This window comes from Garra rufa, chromosome 18 (assembly GCF_049309525.1).
Source record: "Garra rufa chromosome 18, GarRuf1.0, whole genome shotgun sequence".
Lineage (NCBI taxonomy): Eukaryota > Metazoa > Chordata > Actinopteri > Cypriniformes > Cyprinidae > Garra > Garra rufa.
Window position 1 is genome coordinate 29,557,219 of NC_133378.1, and position 20,481 is coordinate 29,577,699.

The window sequence follows — 20,481 nt, forward strand, 5'->3', positions numbered from 1 at the left end:
TTAGCTTTACTGAGTAACCAGAATCTGACTACTGCAAACAACAGTTGAATTTGCTCTTCTTGGTTGAAGAAACTGCTCTGATAGAGGGGTAGCGCATTCTGACAGGTTCAATTAGGCCAGCGGAATGTGCTACCACCTACATACATGAGGTCAAATTCATCATTAAGGTAGGGAATTAATGACCACAGAAAGCCAGGAGGCCAGTTTAATGCCTCAAGCGAAGGACGCTCCTTTTACAGCTGCCGGATTAAGGTTTCATCAAACATTTGCTCCTTTTCACGGCCTGGAATCTGCCTCGTTGTATTAGGACTTTTTTACCCATAAGTACATATCAGGGAAAGAGCCCCCCCCTGCTGGCCAGACTAGTTTTTCACAAAGGTAGCACATCCTGACAGGCTCTATAAGGCCGGCAGATTGCGCTACCACCTCCATAAGTGAGGTGAAATTCATCATAAAGGTAGGGAATTAATGACCACAGAAAGTCAGGAGGCCTGTTTAATGCCTCATCCTAAAGATGTTTCTTTTTACAAGGGCCGGATTAAGGTTTATAAAAACATTTGCTCCTTTTCAAGTCCCAGAATCTGCCTCATTGTATTATGGCTTTCGATCCCATAGGTACATGACAGAGAAAAAGCACCCCCTGCTGGCCAGGCTATTTTTTCACAAAGGTAGCGCATCCTGACAGGCTCTATAAGGCCGGCAGATTGCGCTACCACCTCCATAATTGAGGTGAAAATCATCATAAAGGTAGGGAATTAATGTTCACAGAAAGTCAGGAGGCCTTTTTAATGCCTCATCCGAAGGACACTCATTTTTACATGGGGCGGTTTAATGCTTCATCAAAAGCCTTACACCGCAGAAGTCATTTTTGTATATTTAGACTTTTGGAACCTAAAGTACATGTCAGGGAATGAGCAACCCCTGCTGGCTGGACTAAAACTATCTCCCGCAGGAAGCTAGTTTTCAACAAAGGGTCTCAGGGAAAGAGCCCCCCCTGCTGGCCAGACTATTTTTTCACAAAGGTAGCACATCCTGACAGGCTCTATAAGGCCGGCAGATTGCGCTACCACCTCCATAAGTGAGGTGAAATTCATCATAAAGGTAGGGAATTAATGACCACAGAAAGTCAGGAGGCCTGTTTAATGCCTCATCCTAAAGATGTTTCTTTTTACAAGGGCCGGATTAAGGTTTATAAAAACATTTGCTCCTTTTCAAGGCCCAGAATCTGCCTCATTGTATTATGGCTTTCCATCCCATAGGTACATGACAGAGAAAGAGCACCCCCTGCTGGCCAGACTATTTTTTCACAAAGGTAGCACATCCTGACAGGCTCTATAAGGCCGGCAGATTGCGCTACCACCTCCATAATTGAGGTGAAAATCATCATAAAGGTAGGGAATTAATGACCACAGAAAGTCAGGAGGCCTGTTTAATGCCTCATCCAAAGGAAACTCATTTTTACATGGGGCGGTTTAATGCTTCATCAAAAGCCTTACACCGCAGAAGTCATTTTTGTATATTTGGACTTTTGGAACCTAAAGTACATGTCAGGGAATGAGCAACCCCTGCTGGCTGGACTAAAACTATCGCCCGCAGGAAGCTAGTTTTCAACAAAGGGTCTCCCATCCATGCACAGAGCAGACTTGGGCCTGCTTAGCTTTACAGAGTAACCAGAATCTGACTACTGCAAACAGCAGTTGAACTTTTTCTTTGTGGCTGAAGAAACTGCTCTGATAGAGGGGTAGCACATCCTGACAGGTTCAATCAAGCCAGCGGAATGTGCTACCACCTCCATAAAAAAGGTCAAATTCATCATAAAGGTAGGGAATTCATGACCACTGAAAGTCAGGAGGCCTGTTTAATGCCTCATCCGAAAGATGTTTCTTTTTACAAGGGTCAGATTAAGGTTTCATAAAAAACATTTGCTCCTTTTCAAGGCCCAGAATCTGCCTCGTTGTATTAGGGCTTTTGATCCCATAGGTACATGACAGAGAAAGAGCCCCCCCTGCTGGCCAGTCTATTTTTTTCACAAAGGTAGCACATCCTGACAGGCTCTATAAGGCCGGCAGATTGCGCTACCACCTCCATAAGTCAGGTGAAATTCATCATAAAGGTAGGGAATTAATGACCACAGAAAGTCAGGAGGCCTGTTTAATGCCTCATCCAAAGGAAACTCATTTTTACATGGGGTGGTGTAATGCTTCATCAAAAGCCTTACACCGCAGAGGTCATTTTTGTATATTTGGACTTTTGGAACCTAAAGTACATGTCAGGGAATGAGCTACCCCTGCTGGCTGGACTAAAACTGTCTCTCGCAGGAAGCTAGTTTTCCACAAAGGGTCTCCCATCCATGTACAAAGCAGGCTTGGGCCTGCTTAGCTTTACTGAGTAACCAGAATCTGACTACTGCAAACAACAGTTGAATTTGCTCTTCTTGGTTGAAGAAACTGCTCTGATAGAGGGGTAGCGCATTCTGACAGGTTCAATTAGGCCAGCGGAATGTGCTACCACCTACATACATGAGGTCAAATTCATCATTAAGGTAGGGAATTAATGACCACAGAAAGCCAGGAGGCCAGTTTAATGCCTCAAGCGAAGGACGCTCCTTTTACAGCTGCCGGATTAAGGTTTCATCAAACATTTGCTCCTTTTCACGGCCTGGAATCTGCCTCGTTGTATTAGGACTTTTTTACCCATAAGTACATATCAGGGAAAGAGCCCCCCCTGCTGGCCAGACTAGTTTTTCACAAAGGTAGCACATCCTGACAGGCTCTATAAGGCCGGCAGATTGCGCTACCACCTCCATAAGTGAGGTGAAATTCATCATAAAGGTAGGGAATTAATGACCACAGAAAGTCAGGAGGCCTGTTTAATGCCTCATCCTAAAGATGTTTCTTTTTACAAGGGCCGGATTAAGGTTTATAAAAACATTTGCTCCTTTTCAAGTCCCAGAATCTGCCTCATTGTATTATGGCTTTCGATCCCATAGGTACATGACAGAGAAAAAGCACCCCCTGCTGGCCAGGCTATTTTTTCACAAAGGTAGCGCATCCTGACAGGCTCTATAAGGCCGGCAGATTGCGCTACCACCTCCATAATTGAGGTGAAAATCATCATAAAGGTAGGGAATTAATGTCCACAGAAAGTCAGGAGGCCTTTTTAATGCCTCATCCGAAGGACACTCATTTTTACATGGGGCGGTTTAATGCTTCATCAAAAGCCTTACACCGCAGAAGTCATTTTTGTATATTTAGACTTTTGGAACCTAAAGTACATGTCAGGGAATGAGCAACCCCTGCTGGCTGGACTAAAACTATCTCCCGCAGGAAGCTAGTTTTCAACAAAGGGTCTCCCATCCATGCACAGAGCAGACTTGGGCCTGCTTAGCTTTACAGAGTAACCAGAATCTGACTACTGCAAACAGCAGTTGAACTTTTTCTTCTTGGCTGAAGAAACTGCTCTGATAGAGGGGTAGCACATCCTGACAGGTTCAATCAGGCCAGCGGAATGTGCTACCACCTCCATAAAAAAGGTCAAATTCATCATAAAGGTAGGGAATTCATGACCACTGAAAGTCAGGAGGCCTGTTTAATGCCTCATCCGAAAGATGTTTCTTTTTACAAGGGTCGGATTAAGGTTTCATAAAAAACATTTGCTCCTTTTCAAGGCCCAGAATCTGCCTCGTTGTATTAGGGCTTTTGATCCCATAGGTACATGACAGAGAAAGAGCACCCCCTTCTGGCCAGACTATTTTTTCACAAAGGTAGCGCATCCTGACAGGCTCTATAAGGCCGGCAGATTGCGCTACCACCTCCATAAGTGAGGTGAAATTCATCATAAAGGTAGGGAATTAATGACCACAGAAAGTCAGGAGGCCTGTTTAATGCCTCATCCTAAAGATGCTTCTTTTTACAAGGGCCGGATTAAGGTTTCATAAAAACATTTGCTCCTTTTCAAGGCCCAGAATCTGCCTCATTGTATTATGGCTTTCGATCCCATAGGTACATGACAGAGAAAGAGCCCCCCCTGCTGGCCAGTCTATTTTTTCACAAAGGTAGCACATCCTGACAGGCTCTATAAGGCCGGCAGATTGCGCTACCACCTCCATAAGTCAGGTGAAATTCATCATAAAGGTAGGGAATTAATGACCACAGAAAGTCAGGAGGCCTGTTTAATGCCTCATCCAAAGGAAACTCATTTTTACATGGGGTGGTGTAATGCTTCATCAAAAGCCTTACACCGCAGAGGTCATTTTTGTATATTTGGACTTTTGGAACCTAAAGTACATGTCAGGGAATGAGCTACCCCTGCTGGCTGGACTAAAACTGTCTCTCGCAGGAAGCTAGTTTTCCACAAAGGGTCTCCCATCCATGTACAAAGCAGGCTTGGGCCTGCTTAGCTTTACTGAGTAACCAGAATCTGACTACTGCAAACAACAGTTGAATTTGCTCTTCTTGGTTGAAGAAACTGCTCTGATAGAGGGGTAGCGCATTCTGACAGGTTCAATTAGGCCAGCGGAATGTGCTACCACCTACATACATGAGGTCAAATTCATCATTAAGGTAGGGAATTAATGACCACAGAAAGCCAGGAGGCCAGTTTAATGCCTCAAGCGAAGGACGCTCCTTTTACAGCTGCCGGATTAAGGTTTCATCAAACATTTGCTCCTTTTCACGGCCTGGAATCTGCCTCGTTGTATTAGGACTTTTTTACCCATAAGTACATATCAGGGAAAGAGCCCCCCCTGCTGGCCAGACTAGTTTTTCACAAAGGTAGCACATCCTGACAGGCTCTATAAGGCCGGCAGATTGCGCTACCACCTCCATAAGTGAGGTGAAATTCATCATAAAGGTAGGGAATTAATGACCACAGAAAGTCAGGAGGCCTGTTTAATGCCTCATCCTAAAGATGTTTCTTTTTACAAGGGCCGGATTAAGGTTTATAAAAACATTTGCTCCTTTTCAAGTCCCAGAATCTGCCTCATTGTATTATGGCTTTCGATCCCATAGGTACATGACAGAGAAAAAGCACCCCCTGCTGGCCAGGCTATTTTTTCACAAAGGTAGCGCATCCTGACAGGCTCTATAAGGCCGGCAGATTGCGCTACCACCTCCATAATTGAGGTGAAAATCATCATAAAGGTAGGGAATTAATGTCCACAGAAAGTCAGGAGGCCTTTTTAATGCCTCATCCGAAGGACACTCATTTTTACATGGGGCGGTTTAATGCTTCATCAAAAGCCTTACACCGCAGAAGTCATTTTTGTATATTTAGACTTTTGGAACCTAAAGTACATGTCAGGGAATGAGCAACCCCTGCTGGCTGGACTAAAACTATCTCCCGCAGGAAGCTAGTTTTCAACAAAGGGTCTCCCATCCATGCACAGAGCAGACTTGGGCCTGCTTAGCTTTACAGAGTAACCAGAATCTGACTACTGCAAACAGCAGTTGAACTTTTTCTTCTTGGCTGAAGAAACTGCTCTGATAGAGGGGTAGCACATCCTGACAGGTTCAATCAGGCCAGCGGAATGTGCTACCACCTCCATAAAAAAGGTCAAATTCATCATAAAGGTAGGGAATTCATGACCACTGAAAGTCAGGAGGCCTGTTTAATGCCTCATCCGAAAGATGTTTCTTTTTACAAGGGTCGGATTAAGGTTTCATAAAAAACATTTGCTCCTTTTCAAGGCCCAGAATCTGCCTCGTTGTATTAGGGCTTTTGATCCCATAGGTACATGACAGAGAAAGAGCACCCCCTTCTGGCCAGACTATTTTTTCACAAAGGTAGCGCATCCTGACAGGCTCTATAAGGCCGGCAGATTGCGCTACCACCTCCATAAGTGAGGTGAAATTCATCATAAAGGTAGGGAATTAATGACCACAGAAAGTCAGGAGGCCTGTTTAATGCCTCATCCTAAAGATGCTTCTTTTTACAAGGGCCGGATTAAGGTTTCATAAAAACATTTGCTCCTTTTCAAGGCCCAGAATCTGCCTCATTGTATTATGGCTTTCGATCCCATAGGTACATGACAGAGAAAGAGCCCCCCCTGCTGGCCAGTCTATTTTTTCACAAAGGTAGCACATCCTGACAGGCTCTATAAGGCCGGCAGATTGCGCTACCACCTCCATAAGTCAGGTGAAATTCATCATAAAGGTAGGGAATTAATGACCACAGAAAGTCAGGAGGCCTGTTTAATGCCTCATCCAAAGGAAACTCATTTTTACATGGGGTGGTGTAATGCTTCATCAAAAGCCTTACACCGCAGAGGTCATTTTTGTATATTTGGACTTTTGGAACCTAAAGTACATGTCAGGGAATGAGCTACCCCTGCTGGCTGGACTAAAACTGTCTCTCGCAGGAAGCTAGTTTTCCACAAAGGGTCTCCCATCCATGTACAAACAGGCTTGGGCCTGCTTAGCTTTACTGAGTAACCAGAATCTGACTACTGCAAACAACAGTTGAATTTGCTCTTCTTGGTTGAAGAAACTGCTCTGATAGAGGGGTAGCGCATTCTGACAGGTTCAATTAGGCCAGCGGAATGTGCTACCACCTACATACATGAGGTCAAATTCATCATTAAGGTAGGGAATTAATGACCACAGAAAGCCAGGAGGCCAGTTTAATGCCTCAAGCGAAGGACGCTCCTTTTACAGCTGCCGGATTAAGGTTTCATCAAACATTTGCTCCTTTTCACGGCCTGGAATCTGCCTCGTTGTATTAGGACTTTTTTTACCCATAAGTACATATCAGGGAAAGAGCCCCCCCTGCTGGCCAGACTAGTTTTTCACAAAGGTAGCACATCCTGACAGGCTCTATAAGGCCGGCAGATTGCGCTACCACCTCCATAAGTGAGGTGAAATTCATCATAAAGGTAGGGAATTAATGACCACAGAAAGTCAGGAGGCCTGTTTAATGCCTCATCCTAAAGATGTTTCTTTTTACAAGGGCCGGATTAAGGTTTATAAAAACATTTGCTCCTTTTCAAGTCCCAGAATCTGCCTCATTGTATTATGGCTTTCGATCCCATAGGTACATGACAGAGAAAAAGCACCCCCTGCTGGCCAGGCTATTTTTTCACAAAGGTAGCGCATCCTGACAGGCTCTATAAGGCCGGCAGATTGCGCTACCACCTCCATAATTGAGGTGAAAATCATCATAAAGGTAGGGAATTAATGTCCACAGAAAGTCAGGAGGCCTTTTTAATGCCTCATCCGAAGGACACTCATTTTTACATGGGGCGGTTTAATGCTTCATCAAAAGCCTTACACCGCAGAAGTCATTTTTGTATATTTAGACTTTTGGAACCTAAAGTACATGTCAGGGAATGAGCAACCCCTGCTGGCTGGACTAAAACTATCTCCCGCAGGAAGCTAGTTTTCAACAAAGGGTCTCAGGGAAAGAGCCCCCCCTGCTGGCCAGACTATTTTTTCACAAAGGTAGCACATCCTGACAGGCTTTATAAGGCCGGCAGATTGCGCTACCACCTCCATAAGTGAGGTGAAATTCATCATAAAGGTAGGGAATTAATGACCACAGAAAGTCAGGAGGCCTGTTTAATGCCTCATCCTAAAGATGATTCTTTTTACAAGGGCCGGATTAAGGTTTATAAAAACATTTGCTCCTTTTCAAGGCCCAGAATCTGCCTCATTGTATTATGGCTTTCCATCCCATAGGTACATGACAGAGAAAGAGCACCCCCTGCTGGCCAGACTATTTTTTCACAAAGGTAGCACATCCTGACAGGCTCTATAAGGCCGGCAGATTGCGCTACCACCTCCATAATTGAGGTGAAAATCATCATAAAGGTAGGGAATTAATGACCACAGAAAGTCAGGAGGCCTGTTTAATGCCTCATCCAAAGGAAACTCATTTTTACATGGGGCGGTTTAATGCTTCATCAAAAGCCTTACACCGCAGAAGTCATTTTTGTATATTTGGACTTTTGGAACCTAAAGTACATGTCAGGGAATGAGCAACCCCTGCTGGCTGGACTAAAACTATCGCCCGCAGGAAGCTAGTTTTCAACAAAGGGTCTCCCATCCATGCACAGAGCAGACTTGGGCCTGCTTAGCTTTACAGAGTAACCAGAATCTGACTACTGTAAACAGCAGTTGAACTTTTTCTTTGTGGCTGAAGAAACTGCTCTGATAGAGGGGTAGCACATCCTGACAGGTTCAATCAAGCCAGCGGAATGTGCTACCACCTCCATAAAAAAGGTCAAATTCATCATAAAGGTAGGGAATTCATGACCACTGAAAGTCAGGAGGCCTGTTTAATGCCTCATCCGAAAGATGTTTCTTTTTACAAGGGTCGGATTAAGGTTTCATAAAAAACATTTGCTCCTTTTCAAGGCCCAGAATCTGCCTCGTTGTATTAGGGCTTTTGATCCCATAGGTACATGACAGAGAAAGAGCACCCCCTTCTGGCCAGACTATTTTTTCACAAAGGTAGCGCATCCTGACAGGCTCTATAAGGCCGGCAGATTGCGCTACCACCTCCATAAGTGAGGTGAAATTCATCATAAAGGTAGGGAATTAATGACCACAGAAAGTCAGGAGGCCTGTTTAATGCCTCATCCTAAAGATGTTTCTTTTTACAAGGGCCGGATTAAGGTTTCATAAAAACATTTGCTCCTTTTCAAGGCCCAGAATCTGCCTCATTGTATTATGGCTTTCGATCCCATAGGTACATGACAGAGAAAGAGCCCCCCCTGCTGGCCAGACTATTTTTTCACAAAGGTAGCACATCCTGACAGGCTCTATAAGGCCGGCAGATTGCGCTACCACCTCCATAAGTGAGGTGAAATTCATCATAAAGGTAGGGAATTAATGACCACAGAAAGTCAGGAGGCCTGTTTAATGCCTCGTCCTAAAGATGTTTCTTTTTACAAGGGCCGGATTAAGGTTTATAAAAACATTTGCTCCTTTTCAAGGCCCAGAATCTGCCTCATTGTATTATGGCTTTCGATCCCATAGGTACATGACAGAGAAAAAGCACCCCCTGCTGGCCAGGCTATTTTTTCACAAAGGTAGCGCATCCTGACAGGCTCTATAAGGCCGGCAGATTGCGCTACCACCTCCATAAGTCAGGTGAAATTCATCATAAAGGTAGGGAATTAATGACCACAGAAAGTCAGGAGGCCTGTTTAATGCCTCATCCAAAGGAAACTCATTTTTACATGGGGTGGTGTAATGCTTCATCAAAAGCCTTACACCGCAGAGGTCATTTTTGTATATTTGGACTTTTGGAACCTAAAGTACATGTCAGGGAATGAGCTACCCCTGCTGGCTGGACTAAAACTGTCTCTCGCAGGAAGCTAGTTTTCCACAAAGGGTCTCCCATCCATGTACAAAGCAGGCTTGGGCCTGCTTAGCTTTACTGAGTAACCAGAATCTGACTACTGCAAACAACAGTTGAATTTGCTCTTCTTGGTTGAAGAAACTGCTCTGATAGAGGGGTAGCGCATTCTGACAGGTTCAATTAGGCCAGCGGAATGTGCTACCACCTACATACATGAGGTCAAATTCATCATTAAGGTAGGGAATTAATGACCACAGAAAGCCAGGAGGCCAGTTTAATGCCTCAAGCGAAGGACGCTCCTTTTACAGCTGCCGGATTAAGGTTTCATCAAACATTTGCTCCTTTTCACGGCCTGGAATCTGCCTCGTTGTATTAGGACTTTTTTACCCATAAGTACATATCAGGGAAAGAGCCCCCCCCTGCTGGCCAGACTAGTTTTTCACAAAGGTAGCACATCCTGACAGGCTCTATAAGGCCGGCAGATTGCGCTACCACCTCCATAAGTGAGGTGAAATTCATCATAAAGGTAGGGAATTAATGACCACAGAAAGTCAGGAGGCCTGTTTAATGCCTCATCCTAAAGATGTTTCTTTTTACAAGGGCCGGATTAAGGTTTATAAAAACATTTGCTCCTTTTCAAGTCCCAGAATCTGCCTCATTGTATTATGGCTTTCGATCCCATAGGTACATGACAGAGAAAAAGCACCCCCTGCTGGCCAGGCTATTTTTTCACAAAGGTAGCGCATCCTGACAGGCTCTATAAGGCCGGCAGATTGCGCTACCACCTCCATAATTGAGGTGAAAATCATCATAAAGGTAGGGAATTAATGTTCACAGAAAGTCAGGAGGCCTTTTTAATGCCTCATCCGAAGGACACTCATTTTTACATGGGGCGGTTTAATGCTTCATCAAAAGCCTTACACCGCAGAAGTCATTTTTGTATATTTAGACTTTTGGAACCTAAAGTACATGTCAGGGAATGAGCAACCCCTGCTGGCTGGACTAAAACTATCTCCCGCAGGAAGCTAGTTTTCAACAAAGGGTCTCAGGGAAAGAGCCCCCCCTGCTGGCCAGACTATTTTTTCACAAAGGTAGCACATCCTGACAGGCTCTATAAGGCCGGCAGATTGCGCTACCACCTCCATAAGTGAGGTGAAATTCATCATAAAGGTAGGGAATTAATGACCACAGAAAGTCAGGAGGCCTGTTTAATGCCTCATCCTAAAGATGTTTCTTTTTACAAGGGCCGGATTAAGGTTTATAAAAACATTTGCTCCTTTTCAAGGCCCAGAATCTGCCTCATTGTATTATGGCTTTCCATCCCATAGGTACATGACAGAGAAAGAGCACCCCCTGCTGGCCAGACTATTTTTTCACAAAGGTAGCACATCCTGACAGGCTCTATAAGGCCGGCAGATTGCGCTACCACCTCCATAATTGAGGTGAAAATCATCATAAAGGTAGGGAATTAATGACCACAGAAAGTCAGGAGGCCTGTTTAATGCCTCATCCAAAGGAAACTCATTTTTACATGGGGCGGTTTAATGCTTCATCAAAAGCCTTACACCGCAGAAGTCATTTTTGTATATTTGGACTTTTGGAACCTAAAGTACATGTCAGGGAATGAGCAACCCCTGCTGGCTGGACTAAAACTATCGCCCGCAGGAAGCTAGTTTTCAACAAAGGGTCTCCCATCCATGCACAGAGCAGACTTGGGCCTGCTTAGCTTTACAGAGTAACCAGAATCTGACTACTGCAAACAGCAGTTGAACTTTTTCTTTGTGGCTGAAGAAACTGCTCTGATAGAGGGGTAGCACATCCTGACAGGTTCAATCAAGCCAGCGGAATGTGCTACCACCTCCATAAAAAAGGTCAAATTCATCATAAAGGTAGGGAATTCATGACCACTGAAAGTCAGGAGGCCTGTTTAATGCCTCATCCGAAAGATGTTTCTTTTTACAAGGGTCAGATTAAGGTTTCATAAAAAACATTTGCTCCTTTTCAAGGCCCAGAATCTGCCTCGTTGTATTAGGGCTTTTGATCCCATAGGTACATGACAGAGAAAGAGCCCCCCCTGCTGGCCAGTCTATTTTTTTCACAAAGGTAGCACATCCTGACAGGCTCTATAAGGCCGGCAGATTGCGCTACCACCTCCATAAGTCAGGTGAAATTCATCATAAAGGTAGGGAATTAATGACCACAGAAAGTCAGGAGGCCTGTTTAATGCCTCATCCAAAGGAAACTCATTTTTACATGGGGTGGTGTAATGCTTCATCAAAAGCCTTACACCGCAGAGGTCATTTTTGTATATTTGGACTTTTGGAACCTAAAGTACATGTCAGGGAATGAGCTACCCCTGCTGGCTGGACTAAAACTGTCTCTCGCAGGAAGCTAGTTTTCCACAAAGGGTCTCCCATCCATGTACAAAGCAGGCTTGGGCCTGCTTAGCTTTACTGAGTAACCAGAATCTGACTACTGCAAACAACAGTTGAATTTGCTCTTCTTGGTTGAAGAAACTGCTCTGATAGAGGGGTAGCGCATTCTGACAGGTTCAATTAGGCCAGCGGAATGTGCTACCACCTACATACATGAGGTCAAATTCATCATTAAGGTAGGGAATTAATGACCACAGAAAGCCAGGAGGCCAGTTTAATGCCTCAAGCGAAGGACGCTCCTTTTACAGCTGCCGGATTAAGGTTTCATCAAACATTTGCTCCTTTTCACGGCCTGGAATCTGCCTCGTTGTATTAGGACTTTTTTACCCATAAGTACATATCAGGGAAAGAGCCCCCCCTGCTGGCCAGACTAGTTTTTCACAAAGGTAGCACATCCTGACAGGCTCTATAAGGCCGGCAGATTGCGCTACCACCTCCATAAGTGAGGTGAAATTCATCATAAAGGTAGGGAATTAATGACCACAGAAAGTCAGGAGGCCTGTTTAATGCCTCATCCTAAAGATGTTTCTTTTTACAAGGGCCGGATTAAGGTTTATAAAAACATTTGCTCCTTTTCAAGTCCCAGAATCTGCCTCATTGTATTATGGCTTTCGATCCCATAGGTACATGACAGAGAAAAAGCACCCCCTGCTGGCCAGGCTATTTTTTCACAAAGGTAGCGCATCCTGACAGGCTCTATAAGGCCGGCAGATTGCGCTACCACCTCCATAATTGAGGTGAAAATCATCATAAAGGTAGGGAATTAATGTCCACAGAAAGTCAGGAGGCCTTTTTAATGCCTCATCCGAAGGACACTCATTTTTACATGGGGCGGTTTAATGCTTCATCAAAAGCCTTACACCGCAGAAGTCATTTTTGTATATTTAGACTTTTGGAACCTAAAGTACATGTCAGGGAATGAGCAACCCCTGCTGGCTGGACTAAAACTATCTCCCGCAGGAAGCTAGTTTTCAACAAAGGGTCTCCCATCCATGCACAGAGCAGACTTGGGCCTGCTTAGCTTTACAGAGTAACCAGAATCTGACTACTGCAAACAGCAGTTGAACTTTTTCTTCTTGGCTGAAGAAACTGCTCTGATAGAGGGGTAGCACATCCTGACAGGTTCAATCAGGCCAGCGGAATGTGCTACCACCTCCATAAAAAAGGTCAAATTCATCATAAAGGTAGGGAATTCATGACCACTGAAAGTCAGGAGGCCTGTTTAATGCCTCATCCGAAAGATGTTTCTTTTTACAAGGGTCGGATTAAGGTTTCATAAAAAACATTTGCTCCTTTTCAAGGCCCAGAATCTGCCTCGTTGTATTAGGGCTTTTGATCCCATAGGTACATGACAGAGAAAGAGCACCCCCTTCTGGCCAGACTATTTTTTCACAAAGGTAGCGCATCCTGACAGGCTCTATAAGGCCGGCAGATTGCGCTACCACCTCCATAAGTGAGGTGAAATTCATCATAAAGGTAGGGAATTAATGACCACAGAAAGTCAGGAGGCCTGTTTAATGCCTCATCCTAAAGATGCTTCTTTTTACAAGGGCCGGATTAAGGTTTCATAAAAACATTTGCTCCTTTTCAAGGCCCAGAATCTGCCTCATTGTATTATGGCTTTCGATCCCATAGGTACATGACAGAGAAAGAGCCCCCCCTGCTGGCCAGTCTATTTTTTCACAAAGGTAGCACATCCTGACAGGCTCTATAAGGCCGGCAGATTGCGCTACCACCTCCATAAGTCAGGTGAAATTCATCATAAAGGTAGGGAATTAATGACCACAGAAAGTCAGGAGGCCTGTTTAATGCCTCATCCAAAGGAAACTCATTTTTACATGGGGTGGTGTAATGCTTCATCAAAAGCCTTACACCGCAGAGGTCATTTTTGTATATTTGGACTTTTGGAACCTAAAGTACATGTCAGGGAATGAGCTACCCCTGCTGGCTGGACTAAAACTGTCTCTCGCAGGAAGCTAGTTTTCCACAAAGGGTCTCCCATCCATGTACAAAGCAGGCTTGGGCCTGCTTAGCTTTACTGAGTAACCAGAATCTGACTACTGCAAACAACAGTTGAATTTGCTCTTCTTGGTTGAAGAAACTGCTCTGATAGAGGGGTAGCGCATTCTGACAGGTTCAATTAGGCCAGCGGAATGTGCTACCACCTACATACATGAGGTCAAATTCATCATTAAGGTAGGGAATTAATGACCACAGAAAGCCAGGAGGCCAGTTTAATGCCTCAAGCGAAGGACGCTCCTTTTACAGCTGCCGGATTAAGGTTTCATCAAACATTTGCTCCTTTTCACGGCCTGGAATCTGCCTCGTTGTATTAGGACTTTTTTACCCATAAGTACATATCAGGGAAAGAGCCCCCCCTGCTGGCCAGACTAGTTTTTCACAAAGGTAGCACATCCTGACAGGCTCTATAAGGCCGGCAGATTGCGCTACCACCTCCATAAGTGAGGTGAAATTCATCATAAAGGTAGGGAATTAATGACCACAGAAAGTCAGGAGGCCTGTTTAATGCCTCATCCTAAAGATGTTTCTTTTTACAAGGGCCGGATTAAGGTTTATAAAAACATTTGCTCCTTTTCAAGTCCCAGAATCTGCCTCATTGTATTATGGCTTTCGATCCCATAGGTACATGACAGAGAAAAAGCACCCCCTGCTGGCCAGGCTATTTTTTCACAAAGGTAGCGCATCCTGACAGGCTCTATAAGGCCGGCAGATTGCGCTACCACCTCCATAATTGAGGTGAAAATCATCATAAAGGTAGGGAATTAATGTCCACAGAAAGTCAGGAGGCCTTTTTAATGCCTCATCCGAAGGACACTCATTTTTACATGGGGCGGTTTAATGCTTCATCAAAAGCCTTACACCGCAGAAGTCATTTTTGTATATTTAGACTTTTGGAACCTAAAGTACATGTCAGGGAATGAGCAACCCCTGCTGGCTGGACTAAAACTATCTCCCGCAGGAAGCTAGTTTTCAACAAAGGGTCTCCCATCCATGCACAGAGCAGACTTGGGCCTGCTTAGCTTTACAGAGTAACCAGAATCTGACTACTGCAAACAGCAGTTGAACTTTTTCTTCTTGGCTGAAGAAACTGCTCTGATAGAGGGGTAGCACATCCTGACAGGTTCAATCAGGCCAGCGGAATGTGCTACCACCTCCATAAAAAAGGTCAAATTCATCATAAAGGTAGGGAATTCATGACCACTGAAAGTCAGGAGGCCTGTTTAATGCCTCATCCGAAAGATGTTTCTTTTTACAAGGGTCGGATTAAGGTTTCATAAAAAACATTTGCTCCTTTTCAAGGCCCAGAATCTGCCTCGTTGTATTAGGGCTTTTGATCCCATAGGTACATGACAGAGAAAGAGCACCCCCTTCTGGCCAGACTATTTTTTCACAAAGGTAGCGCATCCTGACAGGCTCTATAAGGCCGGCAGATTGCGCTACCACCTCCATAAGTGAGGTGAAATTCATCATAAAGGTAGGGAATTAATGACCACAGAAAGTCAGGAGGCCTGTTTAATGCCTCATCCTAAAGATGCTTCTTTTTACAAGGGCCGGATTAAGGTTTCATAAAAACATTTGCTCCTTTTCAAGGCCCAGAATCTGCCTCATTGTATTATGGCTTTCGATCCCATAGGTACATGACAGAGAAAGAGCCCCCCCTGCTGGCCAGTCTATTTTTTCACAAAGGTAGCACATCCTGACAGGCTCTATAAGGCCGGCAGATTGCGCTACCACCTCCATAAGTCAGGTGAAATTCATCATAAAGGTAGGGAATTAATGACCACAGAAAGTCAGGAGGCCTGTTTAATGCCTCATCCAAAGGAAACTCATTTTTACATGGGGTGGTGTAATGCTTCATCAAAAGCCTTACACCGCAGAGGTCATTTTTGTATATTTGGACTTTTGGAACCTAAAGTACATGTCAGGGAATGAGCTACCCCTGCTGGCTGGACTAAAACTGTCTCTCGCAGGAAGCTAGTTTTCCACAAAGGGTCTCCCATCCATGTACAAACAGGCTTGGGCCTGCTTAGCTTTACTGAGTAACCAGAATCTGACTACTGCAAACAACAGTTGAATTTGCTCTTCTTGGTTGAAGAAACTGCTCTGATAGAGGGGTAGCGCATTCTGACAGGTTCAATTAGGCCAGCGGAATGTGCTACCACCTACATACATGAGGTCAAATTCATCATTAAGGTAGGGAATTAATGACCACAGAAAGCCAGGAGGCCAGTTTAATGCCTCAAGCGAAGGACGCTCCTTTTACAGCTGCCGGATTAAGGTTTCATCAAACATTTGCTCCTTTTCACGGCCTGGAATCTGCCTCGTTGTATTAGGACTTTTTTACCCATAAGTACATATCAGGGAAAGAGCCCCCCCTGCTGGCCAGACTAGTTTTTCACAAAGGTAGCACATCCTGACAGGCTCTATAAGGCCGGCAGATTGCGCTACCACCTCCATAAGTGAGGTGAAATTCATCATAAAGGTAGGGAATTAATGACCACAGAAAGTCAGGAGGCCTGTTTAATGCCTCATCCTAAAGATGTTTCTTTTTACAAGGGCCGGATTAAGGTTTATAAAAACATTTGCTCCTTTTCAAGTCCCAGAATCTGCCTCATTGTATTATGGCTTTCGATCCCATAGGTACATGACAGAGAAAAAGCACCCCCTGCTGGCCAGGCTATTTTTTCACAAAGGTAGCGCATCCTGACAGGCTCTATAAGGCCGGCAGATTGCGCTACCACCTCCATAATTGAGGTGAAAATCATCATAAAGGTAGGGAATTATTGTTCACAGAAAGTCAGGAGGCCTTTTTAATGCCTCATCCGAAGGACACTCATTTTTACATGGGGCGGTTTAATGCTTCATCAAAAGCCTTACACCGCAGAAGTCATTTTTGTATATTTAGACTTTTGGAACCTAAAGTACATGTCAGGGAATGAGCAACCCCTGCTGGCTGGACTAAAACTATCTCCCGCAGGAAGCTAGTTTTCAACAAAGGGTCTCAGGGAAAGAGCCCCCCCTGCTGGCCAGACTATTTTTTCACAAAGGTAGCACATCCTGACAGGCTCTATAAGGCCGGCAGATTGCGCTACCACCTCCATAAGTGAGGTGAAATTCATCATAAAGGTAGGGAATTAATGACCACAGAAAGTCAGGAGGCCTGTTTAATGCCTCATCCTAAAGATGTTTCTTTTTACAAGGGCCGGATTAAGGTTTATAAAAACATTTGCTCCTTTTCAAGGCCCAGAATCTGCCTCATTGTATTATGGCTTTCCATCCCATAGGTACATGACAGAGAAAGAGCACCCCCTGCTGGCCAGACTATTTTTTCACAAAGGTAGCACATCCTGACAGGCTCTATAAGGCCGGCAGATTGCGCTACCACCTCCATAATTGAGGTGAAAATCATCATAAAGGTAGGGAATTAATGACCACAGAAAGTCAGGAGGCCTGTTTAATGCCTCATCCAAAGGAAACTCATTTTTACATGGGGCGGTTTAATGCTTCATCAAAAGCCTTACACCGCAGAAGTCATTTTTGTATATTTGGACTTTTGGAACCTAAAGTACATGTCAGGGAATGAGCTACCCCTGCTGGCTGGACTAAAACTATCGCCCGCAGGAAGCTAGTTTTCAACAAAGGGTCTCCCATCCATGTACAAAGCAGGCTTGGGCCTGCTTAGCTTTACTGAGTAACCAGAATCTGACTACTGCAAGCAACAGTTGAATTTGCTCTTCTTGGTTGAAGAAACTGCTCTGATAGAGGGGTAGCGCATTCTGACAGGTTCAATTAGGCCAGCGGAATGTGCTACCACCTACATACATGAGGTCAAATTCATCATTAAGGTAGGGAATTAATGACCACAGAAAGCCAGGAGGCCAGTTTAATGCCTCAAGCGAAGGACGCTCCTTTTACAGCTGCCGAATTAAGGTTTCATCAAACATTTGCTCCTTTTCACGGCCTGGAATCTGCCTCGTTGTATTAGGACTTTTTTACCCATAAGTACATATCAGGGAAAGAGCCCCCCCTGCTGGCCAGACTAGTTTTTCACAAAGGTAGCACATCCTGACAGGCTCTATAAGGCCGGCAGATTGCGCTACCACCTCCATAAGTGAGGTGAAATTCATCATAAAGGTAGGGAATTAATGACCACAGAAAGTCAGGAGGCCTGTTTAATGCCTCATCCTAAAGATGTTTCTTTTTACAAGGGCCGGATTAAGGTTTATAAAAACATTTGCTCCTTTTCAAGTCCCAGAATCTGCCTCATTGTATTATGGCTTTCGATCCCATAGGTACATGACAGAGAAAAAGCACCCCCTGCTGGCCAGGCTATTTTTTCACAAAGGTAGCGCATCCTGACAGGCTCTATAAGGCCGGCAGATTGCGCTACCACCTCCATAATTGAGGTGAAAATCATCATAAAGGTAGGGAATTAATGTCCACAGAAAGTCAGGAGGCCTTTTTAATGCCTCATCCGAAGGACACTCATTTTTACATGGGGCGGTTTAATGCTTCATCAAAAGCCTTACACCGCAGAAGTCATTTTTGTATATTTAGACTTTTGGAACCTAAAGTACATGTCAGGGAATGAGCAACCCCTGCTGGCTGGACTAAAACTATCTCCCGCAGGAAGCTAGTTTTCAACAAAGGGTCTCAGGGAAAGAGCCCCCCCTGCTGGCCAGACTATTTTTTCACAAAGGTAGCACATCCTGACAGGCTCTATAAGGCCGGCAGATTGCGCTACCACCTCCATAAGTGAGGTGAAATTCATCATAAAGGTAGGGAATTAATGACCACAGAAAGTCAGGAGGCCTGTTTAATGCCTCATCCTAAAGATGTTTCTTTTTACAAGGGCCGGATTAAGGTTTATAAAAACATTTGCTCCTTTTCAAGGCCCAGAATCTGCCTCATTGTATTATGGCTTTCCATCCCATAGGTACATGACAGAGAAAGAGCACCCCCTGCTGGCCAGACTATTTTTTCACAAAGGTAGCACATCCTGACAGGCTCTATAAGGCCGGCAGATTGCGCTACCACCTCCATAATTGAGGTGAAAATCATCATAAAGGTAGGGAATTAATGACCACAGAAAGTCAGGAGGCCTGTTTAATGCCTCATCCAAAGGAAACTCATTTTTACATGGGGCGGTTTAATGCTTCATCAAAAGCCTTACACCGCAGAAGTCATTTTTGTATATTTGGACTTTTGGAACCTAAAGTACATGTCAGGGAATGAGCAACCCCTGCTGGCTGGACTAAAACTATCGCCCGCAGGAAGCTAGTTTTCAACAAAGGGTCTCCCATCCATGCACAGAGCAGACTTGGGCCTGCTTAGCTTTACAGAGTAACCAGAATCTGACTACTGTAAACAGCAGTTGAACTTTTTCTTTGTGGCTGAAGAAACTGCTCTGATAGAGGGGTAGCACATCCTGACAGGTTCAATCAAGCCAGCGGAATGTGCTACCACCTCCATAAAAAAGGTCAAATTCATCATAAAGGTAGGGAATTCATGACCACTGAAAGTCAGGAGGCCTGTTTAATGCCTCATCCGAAAGATGTTTCTTTTTACAAGGGTCGGATTAAGGTTTCATAAAAAACATTTGCTCCTTTTCAAGGCCCAGAATCTGCCTCGTTGTATTAGGGATTTTGATCCCATAGGTACATGACAGAGAAAGAGCACCCCCTTCTGGCCAGACTATTTTTTCACAAAGGTAGCGCATCCTGACAGGCTCTATAAGGCCGGCAGATTGCGCTACCACCTCCATAAGTGAGGTGAAATTCATCATAAAGGTAGGGAATTAATGACCACAGAAAGTCAGGAGGCCTGTTTAATGCCTCATCCTAAAGATGCTTCTTTTTACAAGGGCCGGATTAAGGTTTCATAAAAACATTTGCTCCTTTTCAAGGCCCAGAATCTGCCTCATTGTATTATGGCTTTCGATCCCATAGGTACATGACAGAGAAAGAGCCCCCCCTGCTGGCCAGTCTATTTTTTCACAAAGGTAGCACATCCTGACAGGCTCTATAAGGCCGGCAGATTGCGCTACCACCTCCATAAGTCAGGTGAAATTCATCATAAAGGTAGGGAATTAATGACCACAGAAAGTCAGGAGGCCTGTTTAATGCCTCATCCAAAGGAAACTCATTTTTACATGGGGTGGTGTAATGCTTCATCAAAAGCCTTACACCGCAGAGGTCATTTTTGTATATTTGGACTTTTGGAACCTAAAGTACATGTCAGGGAATGAGCTACCCCTGCTGGCTGGACTAAAACTGTCTCTCGCAGGAAGCTAGTTTTCCACAAAGGGTCTCCCATCCATGTACAAAGCAGGCTTGGGCCTGCTTAGCTTTACTGAGTAACCAGAATCTGACTACTGCAAACAACAGTTGAATTTGCTCTTCTTGGTTGAAGAAACTGCTCTGATAGAGGGGTAGCGCATTCTGACAGGTTCAATTAGGCCAGCGGAATGTGCTACCACCTACATACATGAGGTCAAATTCATCATTAAGGTAGGGAATTAATGACCACAGAAAGCCAGGAGGCCAGTTTAATGCCTCAAGCGAAGGACGCTCCTTTTACAGCTGCCGGATTAAGGTTTCATCAAACATTTGCTCCTTTTCACGGCCTGGAATCTGCCTCGTTGTATTAGGACTTTTTTACCCATAAGTACATATCAGGGAAAGAGCCCCCCCCTGCTGGCCAGACTAGTTTTTCACAAAGGTAG